Source organism: Columba livia, chromosome 2, assembly GCF_036013475.1.
Source record: "Columba livia isolate bColLiv1 breed racing homer chromosome 2, bColLiv1.pat.W.v2, whole genome shotgun sequence".
Classification (NCBI taxonomy): domain Eukaryota; kingdom Metazoa; phylum Chordata; class Aves; order Columbiformes; family Columbidae; genus Columba; species Columba livia.
The window spans coordinates 131,230,917-131,253,201 of NC_088603.1; the positions used below are offsets into that span (position 1 = coordinate 131,230,917).

General features: G+C 38.7%; 1 long non-coding RNA gene across 1 annotated transcript in view; it reads right to left on the reverse strand.

Moving 5' to 3' along the window:
* Positions 1-1,111: 1,111 nt before the first annotated feature.
* The window catches only part of LOC102088072 (uncharacterized), a 38,786-nt gene continuing 17,612 nt past the window's right edge, over positions 1,112-22,285 (reverse strand). Inside the window, exon 3 of the long non-coding RNA XR_010470633.1 lies at positions 1,112-1,306. This is a non-coding gene — a long non-coding RNA (uncharacterized LOC102088072). The remainder of the gene's footprint in view (positions 1,307-22,285) is intronic.

Consider the following 22,285-nt stretch of genomic DNA (forward strand, 5'->3'; position numbering starts at 1 on the left):
CAAATCCAGATGCAAAAAGTTACCTGATGAAAAGGATCTGGGAATGTTGGTTGACAGCTGGCTGAATATGGGCCAGAAGTATGCCCAGATGGCCAAAAAGGCCAACAGCATCTTGGCTTGTATCAGAAATAGTGTGGCCAGCAGGACTAGAGAAGTGCCACTGTACTGGTGCTGGTGAAGCCACATCTTGAATACTGTGTTCAGTTTTGGGCCTCTCATCATAAGAAGGACATTGAAATACTAGAAAGAGTGCAGAGGAGGGTGACAAGGCTGGTGAAGGGCCTGGAGCACAAGTCTTTTGAGAAGCAGTTGAGGTATCTGAGGATGTTTAGTCAAGAAAAAAGGAGGCTGAGGGGAGACCTTATCACCGTCTACAGCTACCTGAAAGGAGGGTGTAGCATGGAGAGTGTTGGTCTCTTCTCCCAAGTAGCAAGTGATAGGACAAGAGGAAATGGCCTTAAGTTGTGCCAGGGGAGGTTTATATTGGATATTAGGAAAAAATTCTTCACAGAAAGAGTTGTAAGGTGTTAGAACAGGCTGCCCAGGGAAGTGGTGGAGTCACCATCTGGAGGTGTTTAGATGAAGTTCTTAGGGACATGGTTTAGTGTTATATTAGGTTATGGTTAGACTTGATGATCCTGAGGGTCTCTTCCAACTGAAATGAGTCTGTGATTCTATATAATCCCTAAGAGAAAATTATTTGGAGGAAATCCTGAACTCCATACACAGAAACACAACACTAGCACAAAGGTGGGCATCGTCTGGCAGCACCCAACCCACTGCTCAGCTGATCAACGTCATCATAATGAAGGCCCTAGAGGTATAATTGTATTGCTTTTCATCTGACCAACATCATTAAAAATGGCATGTAGTAGTGGGGGGACTGGCATTCAAGGCACACGTGCTGGTAGTCCATGTTGAAGCTATTGTTACGATTACTCTACAAATTTCTAGCAGTCATAGCAGTCATGTCAACTGGTTTAAAATTCCAGATACATGTCTGTAAGATATTTGGGAAGTTCTCCCTACATACATGAATCACTGTAGATACACTAATGTTACTTGCACCCCTCTTCACTCCATTGTCACATATCATTTCAATTACCCACCACATTCATCTTCTTTGGCTTTTCCTTTTGCAGAGGTGGAATTGGCTTTGCTGGCCCAGAAGCTGCTGGCAATTGAAGTCCATCAGGCCACCTTTATATGTCAATATCTTCTCATTTCCTCTTTTTTGTTGTTTGTTGTTGTTGGGTTTTTTTTAACTATTTTTCTTTTTTCCTTTGTTCTGCCCAAGCTAATCATCCTAGGACAAGAAGGACAAGAAACTTCTTCAAAACATGAATGGTTTCAGAAAGATACTTTGGCCAGAAGATGCTATAAAACTACTGCACGTTTTCCTTTCCTCTTCAATAAATGAGCATATCACTTCATTCTGTGTCCAGCCATCACCATCCTAAGGGTCTACCACCATAATTTTAACTTCTCAATTGGCCTTCCAGCCAGTATCTCAATACATCGTATGTCCAGGGTGACTTGCACTACCGTTTTATTTATGATGCAATCAAAGGCTGTACGAGACTGAGCAGTAACTGCTTTCCTAATGCATAAAAAATCCCTCTTTCTTTTAGCCCTATATTATAAGCATTTGAAAGTCTTCATTTTTTCCTCTTCATCTTTCTTGTCCTCTCAGAAAGAACAGCAGGGGTTAGATAGAGTGTGCTGAATACAAGTCTCTCATTCATCTACATTTAGACTATGTTTTGCAAGATCCATTAACAGAGAACATATTAGTAACTGTTAAAGAAAACCTGTTTTCTTCAAATCTTCCTTGTTTAGTAGCTCTGGCAACAATAACCACTTCTTATAGGAGAGGAAATAAGCATCCACCTGCAGCCTTCACTGAGGTAAAAAGTGAGAAAGATGACCTGTTATTTCAGCAGTATCACTGACTCACAGTGATACCAGAAACTTTATCTTTCACTGGGGAAAGACAGCTTCAACAGCTATGAAACCTCTGACGACAAGCTGTCAAGCCTGCACCCAAACCAGGATGCAGATCTTACCATTATTCTTAATTAATATTTGCTTTTGAGACATTTCAGGAAGTGAGAGAAGTTTTCCAATCATTTATGAAATGCAGGTCCCGGGTCTAAGATGCTTATATTTTCAGAACAGAGAAATATACCAAGAAGAAGAGAAGATAAAAGAAACAATAGCCTACAGTTTATACATAGCTCATGAAAATCAGCACAGCAGAAAAAGACAGATGTAAATAGACATAGGAGAAGGTTTGTCCATTTGGGGGGATTATTTTCACCTGCTGTCACAAAGTTTGTAGTCTGCAGCACTGTAAACAATGATAAGACATTGGATTTAGCATCAAAATTACCTAGCTGATACGAGAAATGCATCCCCCAACCTGCAGTGCATTAGCTGACTTCATAGTGTAATTGTAATGAATCTCTTATTGGACCCTGGCTTCCCTGGACAATGCCATATTGTAAGGACTAAATACATCATCAGTGATCCTCATTCTCGTGTATTACACTAATATATCATTGGAATGACAACTGCTTCTGATGATATATTAATGTAATACATCAGTAGTGTGGGGGTCCTATGGGGTATTACTCAGGAAGAGGGACCATCTAAAGAAAACAGACCCAGAGTCAGATTCAGTTTAATTACTGAATGAAGGGGCTATCAGGACCAAGGTTATACATAATGCTAACATACTTACATCATCCATGAGATTAATTTGCAACCTCATTACATATTAACCTTGCAATTTTAGATAGTAATTGTAGGATTTGGATTTGCCTGCTGATGTGAGTAACTCACAAACCATAACCTCCCCAATATTTTATAATGATCCATGAATAATGCAGCTATTTTTATTCTGTCCGTTTTACATTCCATGATCGTTAAACAACACATCAAATGTGTAGATATAAAGCCAGATTTAGAAAAACAACACTCTATTTGGAACTGTTTGTAGTCACTGGGCACCATATAGACATTTGCACTTGCATAGTGCATTCAAAAGAAAGAGACAACTGGTATCTGCTTTTGCAGTCAATTATGCAGGGCATTTTCATGTATCATTTGTCTTAAAGCTATCATAAAGCATGTAGAATTCTGCTGGATTTTTTTGTTTGTTTTGGTTTGTGGTTTTTTGTTTGTTTTCCTTTGTGGTTTTGTGGCAGTTTCTCTGTTCTTTTTTGTAGGAGATATTTTATTATTTTTTTTTTCCAGAATTCACTGTAATGGTGCATTCTGCTGTTCTTTAAGTTATGAGCTGGATTCTGAAATGCTTTTAACAAAAGAACTTCCACAGAAATATTGCGGTGTCCACCGATCTGAAATACACATAAAGTAATCTTCCCTTGGCCCTTCTTCTCCCTAATTTTAATGCTACTATATTATAAGTTATCCAGAGAATACCCCTATATATTATGAATCAAGCTAGCACCAGAGGTGATATCATTTAAACTAGAGCTTCTGGTGGTCTTTTATTTCATGTTTATTAAGATTATAACCAAATGATGAGAAGAATTTCATAGAACAGCATATAGCATCCAGCCAAAAGACACAATGTGTATTCAATTTTATAAACATCTTACTGCGTCTAATACAGATGCTATACTTATTCTTGAATAGACTGTTTTGTTTAATAAGCATTTATCTATTGTTAATGCCTTTGGAGAATTCATCTTGGGGTTTATACTGGAGATAAATGCAAGCGTGTGAGGGTTTATGAAAAATGTCTCAGCAAGTGACAGGAAGCCTGATATGAGTTACCACAGTCCGCTTCACATGTGGGGCAATCCACTACTTGTCTTGCATTTATTATATTTTCTTGCTAGGCATTTTCTCTTTCTTTTCCTGAGACCCTTTGATACTATATACTTTTAAATACCAAACATTGACGGCAAATCTGAAAAGAATGCATGATGTAGAAAAAGAGACAAAACTACTGATGTAAAATGTAGCTACAATAAAATAAAGAAGAAATCACAAAGATTTTTTTTTAATGGTGTGTGCATAAGGGAAGGGAATCAGAATTTAAAACAAATTAACTGAACATCAGCTGTGTGTCCCAATGATACATGTCATTTTAGCTCACTAGGGTGATGTACATACTATTTAGAAAACTGTTCAAGGCTGCAGTTAGAAATTCTCCCAAGAATAAATGGAATTCTCACAAAACAAACTGTCATTGTCTTGTGAGGAAAGTAAATTGTGTGCATATCTGCCTATACCTAATCTAACCTAATCTTTGTGTGCCTTATACCTGGGATGATAATAAATAATGTATTGTGGGTGTGGAGAGAGGTTATGGCAGTATAGTAAATTAGTGAAAAGCCCCATGTGACCTATCATCCAGGTTCCCAAGATAGGTTTCTTTTTGCTATTTTCTAATTAGTAACAACTTCTCCCTTCCTCTGTCGTGTATTTCCCTTAGCCCACTGTCTGAACTGAAGGCAGATCTGTTACAAACTCTATTGTAGAATCTTCAGGATGTCAGTAGTAGCTGGAATTAAATTAGATTTCAACTCTCGCAAATTAATGAGTAACCTTGAGGTGTTTGAATGTATCTGGTATGTCAATAACGTAATGCACAACAGAAAAAGGATGAACTTTGCTCATACACCATGTGGAGGCTTTCCCCTGTGAGTTTTATACAGTGAATTATTTACTAGTTATTGAATTAATCAGACAGTTTTTACTTTTTGGCACTTTTAAAATCTGATATTTAAAATCTGCTTATGTGCTTAATTGAATGGACATCACATGCAAACCCGCTCCTCATTGAGCCAGCCCTGCTTGTTTAATACAGGAATTTGAAAATATAATGAAAGTGCATTTTCCCCTCAGCATCAGCAGGACAGCCTGGTGAGAAAGCGCGCTGTGCTGCAGACACCTCGTGCAACCAAAGAGTGTCAGAGGGAGAGGAGAGATGGGCTGGAGTGCATCAGTCTGGCTCTGCTCAGGGGCTGGATGAATTTGAAACATGACCAAGTCTGAATGGAACAGTGGTCAGAAAGCCAGGAACAATTACTTCAGATTACAAAATGCTTGAACAATTTACTTCACGAGACAACTGCACAGTCTCCTTGTACAAAAGGACTTATCAATACTATATTTGGACAAAATTTGATGAGAGGAGTTGGAGGGGTGGTGGTAGCGTGGGGCAGGAGAGTCTCATTGTGCAAGATGAAAGCAGCAATGTATTTAGACAGAAAAGTATTCCAGTAACCAAAATCGCTGCCCAACATCATCTTTGTTTCAGAAAGTCTGATTAGTTAACATATTCCATCACCTTGGGAAGAAAGCTGAGGTAAGCGGCTTAATTTATAGATGGATGGAACAAACTTATTTAAAAATTCTCGCTACGTTATCATGAATCATGTAGGCCTATTAAACTAATTGCCAAGTAAATTTAAGCAGTATTACGGTAGATTTCAGTGAATTTATCATCAATCTAAAGAGATCTTTGGTGGTCTCATGCTGCCCCCCACAGATATGTCTCAGAACATTCATTATGCCATAATTACAAAGTCTCTTTGAAGAGGCTAAAAATCCCAAGACTCCTCTCATCAATTATTTTCACCTGTTAATTCATTTTGTGTGAGGTAATAACCTCAGCATAATAACAAATGTGCAAGTACTCCGATTTTGCAATTAAAAGCAGCAGGGCTCCTATTTTGATCATACAGACTGTGACATCCATCATAGAAAACAATTTGGGCCTAGCGGGATGACAGATGCCACACTGATGGCTCTACTAACTAACTGCCTGTCCTGAAAAAAAAATGGTCCCGTTTCAGCCTGCAGCTGCAAGCTATCTGATAGCTCCTGACCAGTCAGCGGGGGAAAGCCTGCAGTGACTAAATTACTGAAAGGTAATTTTACTTCACAAAATGAGGATTTTGGAGGCATATATGTATGCATTCCAGTGGCTGGTGTAATTTGGAAACAAATAGTCCTTTTCATTTGAAAATGACTGGAATTGCTGCCAGTGTTCAGAGAGTATTGTTTCTCAGCCTTTTACATCAGAAATACAGCATAATACTCATTATTTCTCCCCTTTCACATCTTATTAGACACAGAAGGCAAGGTGGTTATCTCTGCTTTCTTTAGCTAAATCCGCACAAGTAGGATTTCTTCCAACCTCTGGACAGGTGCCTAAATAATAGAAGAGTGCTCATTTTAGCCTTTCAGTTTGTATCAAGGCTGAGTGAGCCCTGTCTGGGGAATGATCCCGCTATCACCACCAAGCCTTAAAGTGATATGCCCTCATCTGAAACTCCACTAAAAACAATGAAGCAAACTGCAAGTGCAGGCAGCTCATTAGCCTCAGGACTGATTCACCAAGGAAATAATTTGATGTTGAATTAATGACAGAATAGCTATTGTCCTGACTGGGCGGGTGGGGGGCTGGAGGAAGCAGAGGGCGATGCATATACTCTAAAAAGAATCTCAGAAAACACAGCCAATTTATTTTCCTCACTAAAGTGCATAATGTGATACTTTAGTATTGGACCAATTAGCTTAAAACATTTAGTGCTGAAATACTGCATACTCTGAGTAAACAAGACGACTGATTAAGCCCATAACTTTCTAACGGAAAACACACAATGTTGCTGTCAACTAGTATGAAATATGTCAATGCGCTCTGGGATTTTCGGTTTTGTTTTTGTTTGTCCTTTTCTTTGGTTGCCTTTTATCCAGTAGGTCTAAAATCTGATGACTGGAGGGAAGAAAGCTGGACTGTTTGGGCTGCTGACAGCAGCAGATGCAAATTATGAAGGAAAACTTACTACTGAAAGAAAGGTGGTAAGTATTGTAAGGATTATGTTTTCAGATTTCAGCACACTAATGCAGAGCAACAAAAGATCAGCAGAGGGCCAAAGGTTAAGTATAGCATGAACTTTCTCAGTGGCTGTGCACCTTAAGATGAAAAGATAGCCCTGTTTATGACATCTGCAGACTACAATGCTTACCATTTTATACTTCCCTCCCACATTCTCTGTGGACAAAGAGCTGTGCTCGGCTTCTTGGGAAAAATCTACTGTTTCTTACTCCATCATATTACACTCATAAACCCTGTCAGCAATAAAGGGTAGGCAGAGGCACGGATGTGCAGCTAGTAAACTACATAATTATAGCAGAAAAGATAACAGCATTTCAGTCTTTCAATTGGCTCTCTATTCAGGAATCTGCACCATGCTACAATGTCATGGAGGTGAGGCTAATTCCTGGGGCAGGGGGGTGCTCCAGCTCAGGCGAATGGTGTGGCTGAGGTGTCGAGCAGCTTTTCCAGATTCAGCAAGCAGCTTTTCCTGACCAGCTGCAGGATTTACAATGCAGAACATGTGAGGTTTTTTTTGTAGGATTATACTCTGATAAAGGCAAACAAAAGGTATTAATCAAAACAAATAAATTAGTATTACCCATCTTAGATGTTCTTTAATGCAAAGCCAATAGTTCTTGCCCTTTATGCACATGTTCCTACAGTAACTAATGTACAGTGGCCATCAACAAATTACGACTTGTGACACTTTTGCTGCTGCAATATTAAGCTCAAAGTCCTATGGAGAAAATATATGGTTTTTATTACCAAATTGTTCTTGTTTACAATTCTAATATCCTCTTCATTATCTACTTTTCCAGACATTTTAGGCAGTTCTGAAGACCTGGGGCAGTACTAGTCCTGTCATAAAGAGAAATTAATGTTGTTAAAGATGGCCTAGCTGCCCTCTGGGACAGCTGAAGATGTGAAAATATAAGGTTCTGTTTTAAAGATGAAAATGATTAAAGGCACAGGCACCTTGCTCTTAGTGCAGCCACTAAAACTTTTAATAAAATACTTCAGCAGAAAAGAGCTGCTTTACTTCTTCCACTGTAAGTCTTAAGAAAAAAAATGAGAGAGAGAGGGGAAGAGAGAGGGGGGGAGAGAGACAGAACTTTGTTCTATAAGAAGAGGCTTGCTTTAAGGACTAATAAGCGTAAAAAGGACCTCATCATTATAAAGAACCCATTCGTCTCAGCAATAGCTCACTTAATAAAGACTAGATGATAGAAAAACCAGTAGAGCTGTCTCCAAATAGCCAGTAAGCTAATTAGGTGCATTGTAACAGGTAGCCCTTACAAAAACTGACAGGCTTATGCCAGCATGCCGCAAATACTTAAGAACATCGTAGCAGATGTACAGTGGTTATTGTATCCTCTTCAAGGCTGTTGCTGCTGCCACAATTTTATAAGCTTACGCACCTCAAACCCTTAAAGCTCAAAACGGGTTTCAGTGGGAGAAACGAAAAAGGAAAGAAAAAAAAAAAAAAGAAGAAGAGACAAGAATACAAACCTGCTGAAGATATTATATGAGCTTTTAGGGGCCCCAGACCAAAGAGACCTTTCAGAAGGAATGGTTCAGCTGCCTGGAAGAAAATGGCAGGAAACACAAAAGACAAGAGCATAACCTTTGTCCTAGCAGGGATGGAAGAATATCTGTCAGAACTTCACCTTCATAATCTTGCCCACCTCAGTCATTTTTTACTGGTTAAATGAAGGTTACAGGATTTGCTCTGAAGAAAAAATGTCCCTTTCTCCTTAAAAAATATTCTTGAAGTTAAAAGGCAAGTTTACATTCTAATTTCCCCACAGAGTTATATTCACTGCTCTCTCTTTTGTTTGGTTTTGTTTGTTTTCTCTACTTTGGGAAGAGGTCAGATCTTACAATTGTATCTCTCTCATATGCTTTTGATTTTCCTGCAATAATCTGATGTAATTGATGGTGTACAAAAGCCATTTGAGGACTTCTAGGTCCCTTAATGACAGTGGTAGCATTGCAAAGGAAACCGCTGCTGGTCTGGATGCTCAGGGAAGTCTGACTTCCCATCATTGAGGCTGGGACTGTGGCACTAACTCGCTGTGGGTGAAAGCCCATGGCAACAGGGAGGTCTGGAAGCAAAGCAAGCTTTGCTCTCAAGCAGCAGTAGCTCATCAGAGAGCAATGGTTTCTGCTGGAAATCATGAGGGAGCCAGAGGCCTCAGTATTAGAGAAGCAGAATTATGCGAAATCTCCCCCACTCTGTCTGCGTTCGTGTGGAACGAGTGATGCAAAAAATCTCTGTCAGGATACTTTCTTTCTGATCAGCAAAACTAACTTTATCATGACACCAAATGTAAATTAATATCTCCAAGCGTGTATTTGAAAAAGGTGTTTTTCAATCCACAGTGTTATCAACAGATGCTTTAAAATCCTCCCCATTCCCCTGGGGTGAATACACTGAATAAAACTGTATTCCTGCAAGAGAGATCTGTAGCACTGTATTCAAGACTGGAGAAAAATACTGTGAGCTTTGCAAATCCATAGACAGTTACAGAAGTAACTTTCCATTAGGGAAAATATCAGTGCCAAAATGTGGTCCACATGCTCTAGAACTCCAGAGTTACCACTTCCAAAGATACAAACTACTATACCAAATAATTAAAATATATTCTTATTGTGATATAGACTATGAAAGTGTCAAGACTTAGTAAACAGGATTAGTTTGCAATTACCAATTCTCTTTCAGGGCTGAGTATATAGTATTATGATATCAAGAAAAATATAATCTACATTAGGATCAACCTATGCTATGTCACACATAGACTTGCTCACACATAAGCTATTATTTGAAAGCCAAGTTCAAAACTGATAAGTTAGAAGATGACAGAAGTAAGGTTGCTTGTGCAACATTAATTCACTCATTGAGGTATATGTATGACAATGAGGGGTTTAGTTATTTTCCTTTAGTAGGAAGTTTGCCTCATTTTCTTTGTGGCCTCACAACTTAAAAATTTTAACTGACACTTTTCAAATCCTTCTGTAAAGGCAGGTTTTTCTGAAGGCATGCACTCCCAGGATATCTAAAACACTGTTTTCTTTCCACATCAACCATTTATGTGAGGAATTTTCATTATTCCCTTTTTACAGTTGAAGAATTAAGGATGAAAAATATTTCACATCAGAAATGTCAACTAATTTTGAGTGCCCAAGTGAGAAAAACTGGACACTGAGTTTTGAAAGTATTTTAGAGATCTAAGAAAACATTTTTTTCCCCAGCTCCAGGAATTTCAGTTGCTTCTTTAAACATCCAACACATCTGCAAATCAGCATCTCAAGAAAATGCAGGGAGACATAAAATTATTGTTAGTAGTGTAGCTTAAGCATCTTCCCTGGCAACCCATAGGAATTCTGTGGCAGAGGCAGATACAGTTTCCCAGGTCAGCCCTTGACTGTTACAGCTCTGAGGCTCTCCCTTGTCTTCTTGCAATCCCTTTCCTCATCCACTCCACAGTCCACAGCATGCCCAGCACATGAGTTTTCTACACAACTGATTGCTCTCAAGAGTGTCTTACTTCCCCTGTACTAAAAGTCTGATGGAAAAATAAAAATGTGTGACATAAAATTAAAGACTGCCTCTTTGTATATACATACACAAATAATGGATTGTGCTTTTAAGTCTTATATGCTCCTTTTTGCAGGTATTCAAAAATTAAAAATAAAGCAAACAAACAAAAACAACAACAAATTGAAAATCAAGAAGTATTATCACATTTTTTCTGCTGAATAGAAGAATATTTGTCATTTAATATAATGGTCACTGAGATTATTGCCTCTGTCTCCACATTACTGTGTTCAAGGGTGTTGATTTAGTTCATAAATGACATCAGCTCTTTACCTTCGATTGTTGACTGTGAACACATAAGGAGAGATCTTGCTGCAGTGGAGACAAGAGAGCTGCCAGCATGGGCTAGCAGGTCCTCCTTCTGTGACAAGTAGTCACAGATGCAGCTTGGTTGGGCTGTAGCTTTATTTCATACACCACTCATATTTGTGATTTTTGTCAATAAAACCATCAGGATTTTGAAAAATTCATAAGCAACTGAAAGCAAGGTATTCTACAGGGAAGCAGCTTAGCAGCTTGTAAAGTAATAGCCAGCCTTGCCTTATAAAATTATCACAGTCAATGGGAACCTTTGCTTTATCACTAAAATAATGGGAGAGGTAAGAATCTTCTGTCACTTGATACTGGAAAATACAGAAAGGAATACTGTGACCTCAGCTGTGAGAAAAAAGGAACCAACCAGCATCCAAATAAGGACAGCATAAGATTTCTCCTAACAACATTTCAGAAAGTTTCACAAAACACTGAGTAGCATTGATTAAAATTATAATTTTCACCACGATAATGCCACATGTGCCACTAGCCCATGACACTTGTTCATAGTCAGTAAAAATGGCATGATGTGATCTTCCTTGTCTCTGCTTGTCTACAGTGACAAGTGGCAAGATGTGGGCTTAATGCAATTAACAGACATTAAGGTATGATCACAAAAATCAGTGAAGTGTGGAATAAAACTTTAGTCCCACCAAACTGCATCTGTGACTTCTTGTCCAAGTCAGACCCCCAAAATGGCAACTGCAGGGTAAGAGTTGCATCAGCCACAGATCTAGTTGTAGCTTTATGGAGAACTCTCCATGAAGTAGTATTTTCCTTCTCCTTGTGAAGCTCAGGAACCCTCTTAGTTGGCCATCAATAGCAATAGGACCACGATTCCTATTTCTTCTTAGTCATCTTCTACCCAAAGGATGTAATTAGGGATTCTTTCCTGGGCTTTGCAGGGTGTTCAGTGTCTCGTCCTCTGCAGTTAGTAGAATTTATTGGAGATCTGTCAGTTTATATACAAAGTTACTGCTAAAAAAAAAATAAATCTGGTATTTTCTTAGTACAGGATCAGAGCTGACATTTCTTAGGTCTGTCAGAGTGGGGGTGGAAAGTTAGCGTGTATACATCATATAGACCATTAAAACTTATTGACCCATTAAACCAAAGTGGTCCAAGAATGGGAACTTCTTAAATGCCGTTTTCATTTTCTTTGAAATAGAAAAGGCTAAATATATTTCTGAATGAAAGTAACCTTGATCTATTCTTAATATAAAATAACTGTGAAAAAAAAAAAGGTTATATGTGCTTCCTTATTAATTCGTTATAGTGAAAATTTCCACCTTAAAACAAAACAATACCAAAAAAATTCTGAAAAAAAGAGGAGATTATGTGACATGAACACAATATAAAACTCTCAGTGGTGTAAAAGAGCAGCAATGCGGAATGGTAAAGTGTCTCAGAAATCAAAAAAACAAACAAAAAAATCAATTACATAATATCATTCACAAAGGTCCACAGTCAGTATAAATATCATGAAAGCAAAGTCTCTTGTCAGTCCGTGAAAGGAGAACTTTCTGGTCTCAACACCCACATGCTGAGATTTCTAGATCTCTTGTATTTCTTATAGAAATAGAACACTAAGAAATAACAGTGTGAACTTACTAAGCACTAATAAAGTTCTTCAGGGTGCTATGAAGCATAAAACCACTGAAGCTGATTTAAAGTGTAATTTAAAATGATGAAAAATGTGCATGATTTTCCAGCATGCTTTTATATTAAAATAACATATTCTAATAGTTCTTACATCAAGCTGTATAAATAGAAGAAGATCCACCAGTAGCTGTGCCATTATCAGAGGTAAGCTGCAGTTCTGCATCAACCATATGTGAAAAAATATATTCTTGATTCTCTGTGTAAGTTCATTAAATATGTGGGAATTATTTGGTCAGATTGAATTAGTCGCATGTACTTCTGCATTTACTTCTTTTGGAGCATGATCTACAGGCTTAAATTATGCAAACATATTTTGGGAGTATTTTCTTGTGTGTTTTTCCTTTAGTTACTTATTTTTTAAGCAAAACTGTGTTTCCATGTGAGAAGTTTGTTCATTTCATATGTAGATATTCCTCAGTTTCAAGAAACTGCCAATATCTCTGGTAAGCTGAAATTCTCTCTCAGTCTTAGGTCCTTTCCAGTTCCTTTCTGCAGACAAGAAATGTGAAATTCTCTTAATTGTGAATAGTGCATTTTCTTTTGCTGTTCCAGAGGATACTGTAGCATGTTGACAAACCTTATCTATAAATTGTGAAAACATAGTCTACTCTACTTGAATGCATCATGAGGCAATTTTACTTGTTAATTGTAAATGCAATTTAACAAAATATCCCATCTGATTGGCAGGTGGAGGAAGACATGGGCATGAGAAAGAAGGCAAGGAAGTAACCCATTCCAAAACTTTTGGCCAGCACAGTATTCATCACCTCATATCCCAGTGTGTCTGAGCATGTCTCTCCTCAGCTCTCACTGTGCAAGGGGGAAAGGCCAATCTTCATTTTGTTCCCTTCCATTATTTCATGCAATACTGGGCAGTGGGATCCTGAGTCCTGATCTGAGGACTGTATGATAATCTAGCTCTGGATTAAAAATAAAGACAGAAATGAAAAAAACTGTTCTCAGAAATCTGAGCGCTTTATTTTTTAATTGCTCTTCTCTTGGACCTGTGGCACAGATCAAGTCTCATCTATAAATTCCATCAGGAGACTCCATCATACTCAGTCTCATTTTCTGCATTGTTGAAGTTGTTCTCAAAGGCTGCAACAGCTGCCTAATTGACTACGTATAGAATTAATAACTTCAAAGTTATCTTTAGATCTTCTTGGTCTGCTTGTTGGCTTGACATTTTTCTTTTTAGCAACATTTTTGTACACAAATTTGCTACTAATTTAGCTGTTTCATTGCCCTTTTATTGCTCTCAGTTAGATGTCTTACATCTGGACCCTGCATCCCAGGTGTATTAGATCATATTGAAAGCTTTCCTTCTGTTCTTTGTTCTAGCATGTACTCTTTCAGCTGTAGAAGATACTGCACAGTAGTAGAACTTTGAGCCAAAAGCTCAAAGAATTTCTTGAATTAGCAATGGTCACTGTTCGTCTAGGTATCAGCTTATTTGTTGTTTGGATTTACCTGAAATTTGCAGTTTGCCTGACTGTTTTAGGAATTGTGTTAAAAGGATTATTTGGAAAGGTTCATATTCAATGTCTTGTTAGAAGCCCAAAATCTGAAGGTAAGCCTGCTCTGCAGCTTTCTAACTTGTCTGACTTTAATTGTAAAGACAAACCCTTTAAAAAGGATTGCAGAGGGGCATTCAAACATTGAAAGTTTGGTTCCACTGCATCTGAGGACTTAGGTCTGATTCAAGATGAGAAGAGAAAGAAGGATTACAAGCTTAAAGCAAAGATAAAAATAAGTCTGAAACAAGCTTACTGGAAGAAAGAGAAACAAGCTTGTCGTGACCTTGCCACAGGGAAGAGAACAGGTTTACCAGGGGTCTCCAAGAAGGCTGAGACAAAGGCCATCTTGAAATTGTGATCCATTTGCTGTTTAACCTGCTCCAATTCTAAGTGAGTCAGCTGCAGTTAAAGCATATGGAACAAGTGAAGTTTGATCTCTTCTTAAAAGTGCTCCGTTCTTCTTTTGTAAAACAAAAGCAACCCATAGCTAGATCAATTTAATATATTTCTGCCTTTGCAAAACAGTGGTCAAACTTTGCAGTGACCACAACTGCACAGATCTGTGGTGTATAGTGAGAAGAAAATGTATCAGTGTCCCACATTTCTGCAATACCAGAACTCCATAAAGAGGGAGGAGGAAGAGGGGTAAACAACAAAATCCTCTTGTTTAATCTACGCTACTGGCTGACTTTTCTGTAGACTTGGATTAATCAGCTACAGTTGTTGCATAGAAGCCAAAGGGGGGGAAAATCTCTAACTAGACTTTCCTCTGTATTTCTGATAACCATAGCAGGCTGCTTTGCCAGCAACAGAAACATATAAAGTTCAGTTTCTTTCCACAGTGAGATAAGAGGTTCTTAACCAGTGACTGTGAGCACTGCATTTCCTATTTCACGCTTAGTGCATAAAACTTTGGTTAACTCTCTTCATATGTCATGGACTCTTTAACATGAAAGCTGCCACTACTGCCCACTCTGGAAATCTAATTCTTCTAGTTTATTTTTTCTTTCTTCTTAATAGGAGACTAAAATAGTTTTGCAGTAAGGTGGAACAATTCCTTTTTAATTTTTTTTTTTCTCTGTGTTAATGTCTGGAAATGCACTCATTATACCTGCAGATTCTAGCCCTCTTATCTGCCAGCTTTCCTGGTGGCTTTGAAGTTACCATCTAGGAGGGAGGATTTATGAAAAAACAAAAAACAACCCCTCCTCCCCCCTACACACAGACTCAAAAGCCCCCACAAAAAAACACCAAAACCAGTCTTCTGCTGAGAACTTAGTATTGTTTCCACATGTAATTTGTCATTCAACAGCTCCCTCATTCTTCCTGCTTCTGGTACCAAGTTTCTATGCTTGTTGCATTTTCGTTTAATTTTCCTTGGGGGTGATACCTCTTGGTTCCAGGCCATAATCCCTCTTGTGATAACACCCTTATTTTCTCTCCCTGGGCAAGACTGAATATATGCAGGTATTTGAATATAGGTGGTGTAAGGAAAAGCAGTAACTGAATTTTAAAATGTCAATGGGGCAAATAACTTGTTATATTGGTAAAATTCAAGGCTCCTCTTCCAGATATTTGTCTGGTCAAATGAAATTCTGGTCCAAATCAATCAGAGACAAAGTTCAGTTTTCTCAGATTTCTGCATTCTGAATTTTGCTTATAGCTATCACTGATGATAAACAAGATTCAAATAATTGTCCCAGTCATTTCAGAACATTTGTACCTCTCCTCATTTTACTGCTTTAGAGCTATTTCCTCATTCTCTTCGTATCATGCTTCCCTTTGTGCTTTCTTCAATATCAGCCCAATGACTACAATAGTCTTGTAAAAACCTGATCCTAAATGAAAAAGGAAAAGTGACTATCAAAGCTAATCTATTTAAAGACATCTCATCCATTTCTACCTATAACTATTATATCCTTATAGCCATATATTCTCGATAGCTATATATCAGCTGTGAATACAAAATAGTTAGATACAAATGAGACATATTTTGCATGGCTAAGCCACCTGGGTCCTCTGGTCAAGGTTGAACTGGGCTCAATGGTTACACTGTCTGCTGTAATAAATTAGTAGTGCTTTTGTGCTGTGCCTCTAGCTGTAATAAGGATACATGCATTATGGGTGTCACTGTGTCTCTGAGGACAATTTTAATATAGCTTAGACAATAGCCTCGCTAAATAAACAATGAGCCAGTCATGATATAGAAAAACAGTGTAATCTCCAGGGTATGGCGCTTAGCAAGGGAAAAGAAAGAAGCAAACAAAACATTAAAAAGATTAGCAAGGAACAATAAGAGAGACACTTATAACACCCTAGATAACCTAGAGTAGTCATTTAGTATTCCTGTTGAGGATCTGATTCAGCAAGACATATAAAGATAGATCTAAAATTAGACACTTGCTTAAGCTTTGTTAACCAGTTTTGAGTAACAGAAACATGCTAAAAATTAAAGTAACTTTTAATTGTTTGATAAGTCAAGGCCTGAAGCTCCAAAATGTAACCCTAATAGCGAGTGATGTTAGCAAACTAAAGTTGCACTACTGCCACCATTGCCAACACTCAGCTAAAGCTGTGGTCAACTATGTGAGACAGGAAATGCAGAATGGATGAAAATGAGAGTAACATGATCAACAGTGGTACATAAGTAACAGATGCTCCTGACCAGACTATTTAGACCTGTCAAAACTTCAGTTCTCACAGTGAGAATGAAACTTACACAGTTAGCTCCCGTCTTTCACCTTCCTGTGATTAAGTCCATGTCTCACTGGACCATAGTGTGGCCTTCGCCTTAATCTGTGACTTCTGGTCAGTCTGCTTTCTGAAGATACTGGATGTAATGTAGTTTTGGATATCACTTATTGGTCAGCTAACCAAAAAGAAGTCCCAGTAAAAACAAAAACAAAAAATCAAAATCAAAAACGAAAACAAACATAGAATCACAGAATCATAGACTCACTGAATGGTTTGAATTTGGGAGGGACCTTCAAAGATTATCTGGTTCAACCCCCTGTCATGATCAGGGACATTTTCACTAGATCGGGTTGCTCAAAGCCCCAGCCAGCCAGACCTTGAACAATTCCAATGATGGGGCATTCACACCTTCTCTGGGCAACCTGTTCTAGTGTCTTACCACCCTCATTGTAAAAGATTTCTTCCTTATGTCCAATCAACATCTACCTTCTTTCAGTTTAAAACCATTACTGTCTGTCCTGTCACTACAAACCCTGGTAAAACATTGTTCTGTCTTTCTTATAAGCTGCTTTTATGTATTTAACAGCTGCAATAAGGTCTCCCCAGAGTCTTCGCTTGTCCAGGCTAAGCAGCCCAAATTCTCTCAGCCTTGAACAAAAATATGCTGCTTGATCACAAATTAGTGCCACAGTCTTCTTCTGTCTCAGAAAATGTCTTCTTCCTCTCTGACCAAATGCAGGGGACTTCACAGACTGAGAAAAGAGAAACTGATAGGTCTGGATTATTTTATACAAAGTTTTGTAACACACTTCCACCAAGTTGCCTCATCATCTTAGTCTTTTTATAATTCAGGATGTCTTTGAACCTCAAAGCGGTGCATGATGACCAACTTTCTCTGTAGCCTGTCACTTAAACCAGCACTGAGTAGAGAATTATGTATTTTACCATATACATCCTTAAAACATTCATCAGTGTTCCACAAATCTAAGCTAATTAAGCTTTAGAAATACTTATATGAAGTGGTATTATTTTTACCCTTTTTTACAAATAGGAAATTAAACCGCAAAGCCTTTAGGGTAAGGAGCCAAGCGTACCTCCATTTTGTGTCCCAGAATTAGATGCTTAGATCCTAATTTTCAAGGATATTTAATATTTTATAAGATTTTTGGATGCTTTTACAGCATCCTACTTACAGTGCTCCAATCAGCCACAGTTACGTTTGTGAGACCAAACACTTCTGCAAATCTGAAAGCTATCAAGTAGATCACAAAGAAAAGAACATTCAGCACTCAATTTTAAAAAGTTGAAGTGACTTCTCTAGCCCCATGTGGACATTCTGGTAGGAGGAGATTTTCCAACGGGACATTTACATGCCTTACAAATAAAACAGTCTTTTCCTTTCTTGAAATCCTAGCCTCGTTTTTACATGCCTTCTTCAGCAACTTCATTTTTTTCCTCACCTGTATGTGGAGAAGAAACATTTTTTGTGAGTGGCATTCATGGTATTTACTAAGAACAGAACATGAGACTACGATACTCCATGTTTCTGGGGCCCTGGGCCAGGCAGAACAGACAGTTGTTAACACCAAGAGAGGAAATAGCATATGCTGCCAGGCCCTTTTTTTGTCCTGATGGAAGGGTGAATGGAGTGATAAGGAGCTAGCCCCAGAGCCACACAGCATCTGAAAGCAAGAGAAGTCTGTGAGTGCCCTCTGTGAACCATGACAGCTCAAGAGGACCCTTGTGAGAGGCATTGGAAGGTGTTCGAGCTCCCAGGTGTGGCTGGGAACCTGGTGGTAGTATTTGCCTCTATTTTGAGGTTAATCAGGGCACTGGCAAAGCCCTGAGCACACCTGCTGCACCTGCAAGCTCTGCCCTCTCTGAGGGCTTTGGCTGCCTGTTCTTGGGGCCAGCTCTCATGCCCTGGTCAAAGATGGAAGGTGGAATAGCTGTGAGGGGCCTTGTCAGAGGCTTCTGACCCTGAACCTGGCCCATCGCTGGTGTGGTGACTGTTATCCTTGGGCTGAGGCTGACCTCAGTCTCCATCTCCAGTACTGCCCTGCTCTCCCAGCTGGGCACAGTGGGATGACACTCCGTTAGTCTGACACTGACTTGCCAGCCTGGCTGTCACACATGGCCCTCAGCTTGATTGCTGTCATGGAGCAGCCCTTTCCACCTCCTCTCCAGTGGACATGTACCTGCCACTGTGGTCTCACACTTTTTGCTCCCACAGAAAAGGAAACCAAATGTAAGAGACAAACAGAAGGCACATTTCACTCCAAAGAGATTCCACAAACCGGCAAACAAAAGCCTAGATCTCTGAGGAATATGTCATTATATCATCAAAGGTTTCTACATTACCCAGTGTGACTGTACTTGGTGTACAGTCTGTACTTTTCCTGATTACCCGTTGCCGTATTCACTGGTAGACATAGGACATCTTGTTCCAGTGAAAATTCATGGTTTGCAAAATTGTAGATTTTTTTTTCAGAGTTTTGTTCTTGGAAGTGACTGTACCTTTTGTATTTGAAATTTTCCCAAAGTATGCAACCTGAGGCAGCTGTCTGGCATGAAAATCTTCATCCTGAACAGCTTTAGTCTAACAATGTAATAAGCAAGAGTTTTATTGTGAAGATTGTTAGTCAATCTTAAGTATAGGCATCATTTTCTGCGTCACCTACAATAACAGGTAATACTTGCACCCATATATTAAAGGCTGCTGAAGAAAAAGATTGCACGTTAGAAGCATTGCCTGTTCCAAGAACTGTGAAGTAGTATCTTATATATAAATCTAGTCAAAAATAGCTTGTAAATGACAGCATTGGAATACAAACTTAAACTATTTCAGGAGAAATTTTGTACTGATTTGTGGCAAATCTAGCTTATGACATAAATAACTGAATGCCATTACATCAAGGAAATATTATCAATATCTCTAGATATTCACCCAGCATTTACCTTTCAGAAAGCCTGCCCTTCTCCCTGCATAGAAACAGCGTGTCTTCATGGATGTTTTGGTATATTACATAGACACATTACACAAAATACACGTAAGGTGTCTGTCACAGACAGTGAAGTGAATTAATGTATTATTTAAAGGTAAATAATGACTCTCACATGACCTTCAAATTTGATGTGAAAGGCAAAGAGGTTATTTCTTCCCAGCTCTCAGGAAGGAATTAGGATATAAAATTAAAACAAAAAATGCAAGACACTGGAGAGAGCAATAATGCTAATAAGTTATATTATACACACATCTGTGAATAGTCCTTACTCTTTCTGCAAAGGATTCTGCTAAGATCATATGGTACAGTCACTGAAAATTTTGGGGGGGCTTGTAAATGTGTCTGAACATGGAGCTGCAATGCTCTGGCAACAGATCTACTTTTCATTGAATTATACCTGCTTTTGTCTGGCACCTAAGCAGAGTATGTGAATAAAAGAATTAGGGACCCAAGGCAGATCAGTGCTGCCCTTTCTTAAGTGTCCTGTTTTGTGTGCCTAATGTCAACATCGGAGGAAGCTCACTGCCTCAAATTCATTGTGCTAGTTAGCATGAAAAGCTGACATGAAATGGGAAAGTATTTGCTTTAATAACTGACAAAGTAAGCTGTGGGCAGCACTGAAACACTTGCACACTTCAAGGCACAGGCTTTGAGAGGACAGTCTGCTTGCCCTAGCACAAATTGCCAGTTCAGTATATCCCTTCAGTCCAGTTGGAGTCTGCAACCAAGAGCAGAAGTGTCCCAAATGTGTTCAGTATTACCAGTGAACCAGCTGAACAGCTGAGCAGATCCACCAGAGCTGGTAGAAAGCATTTACATTACAGTCAGCTACCTGGGAAAATGAATCATGTAATTTCCTTCTGACTGGAGAGAAGGGTGCAACTTCCTTCTCTTTTTTTTTACAGGGGGAGAGAGGGGTCAGGGTCTGCGCCAGAGCTTGACAAGCAACTACTTCAACCTGCGTGCACCTACAAAAGGTCAGGCACAGATGTGGGAGAGGATGGTAACAATGGTGTTTTCTGTTGTCACACCGAGGTACCAAGAGTACTTCTGTGTAGCACAGAATAGCACTGGGAAGAAGTAGGTGTGAATCCAGCAAGTGACATAATTCTATCAAAATAATACTTTGCCTAGTTTAATGAGCCGTGTATTTCAAGTCTCTTGCATTTATTTGTGCAGAGTTAACTTGTTTGTCCCCACATATATCACATTGTAAAATTGAGGAAAGTAGTAAATGGGAGAAGACATGGAGAGGATGGAATGTAATCCTGGGGAAACCAGCTATAAATGTTCAAGCTGGGTCATGTACATGCAAATAACTGCATAAGTGCAAGCAGACACCAATGTACACATTTGAGGGCCAAAGTACTCCTGGCAAGCTTTTAAGAGGAGGTAACTGATGAATGAATTTCCTGGTCCTCGGCAGTTTGTGGGCAGCAATGACTCATTCAACCCCAGTACTGAATTGTGAACAAAACCAGTTCTTTAGGGAATCAAAACTTCTGTGAAATTTTATGAAGAACTACCCAGGCAGTCTTCTCTGAATAAACCAATCTCCTTTCAGGTGGAAGAAAAAATATTGCTGTTTGCAATCTTTTTAAACACCTGCTCCCTTGCCCATTATACACCACTAATAGCAGCACTGCCGGACTGAATGCTGTAAAAATCATGGTTTGTGACTCCAAATCATGAGATTAGTTTATGTATCATTAGATTTCTTTTTAAAGTTTTGGAGTCAAGCTACTTTGGCTTCCAGGATCTGAGCCATTAGAGCAGCTGAATGAGTAGCATTTTCTGAATATTCCAATAGTATTTTCTGAATAATTTCCTATTCATAGCACACATTGTGAAATTGCCAGCTTGCTGATGAATTCAGCGTATTTGAAAAATGAGGCAACTTCTCCAGAGAAACTAGAGCTGTTTTGTGATAGAGTGCTTTGGCTGCTGGAAAACAGAATAAAAGTTTGACTGGAATTCAGAGTTGTCTTAGTAGATTAGTTCTTCATTGTCTATCACTTTAATGAAACAACATTTTTTTGAAGTCAGATAACATAAATCATTATTGATTTTCTCCGAGAAAATTTTGTTCAGACCTTTCTACATGACCTCAGAATGCTTTGCAGATGAGAAGAGAAAGCACAGATTTTCCTGGACTGAAAACTGAACAGAAGGAACCAAGTATGGTGTTAGAGCCATGGAAGCTGTACGATTTGACAGTGTGAATGTTATCTAAGCAAAGACTGCAGGATAAAATCTTTTATTACTATGTATCAATTACATTGGTGATTTGGATGAAATATCAATATATTTTACTGACAATAAATGTATTTTGCTAACACAGTGCTTTTCTTAATTAAGGTAAGTTATACTCTAAAATAACTCCTGCTCAAAAGTAGGTAGAAGGGAATTCACACACAAGTCACTCAGGCTTAGAACACTCTATTCATGGAACCTTAGTTCTCTGGTAGAAAGCACATTTTGGGGGTTAAATTGGCCAAGGAGATAAATTTGTCACTTGCATTGTGCACTTCTGCCAAATGCAAACACAGAAATACAATAGGATGCAGTTTTCGTGAGTGGTGTAGAGCGTATGACAAAATCCCTTTTCAGTGACTAAGTAGCAGTTCAATAAATA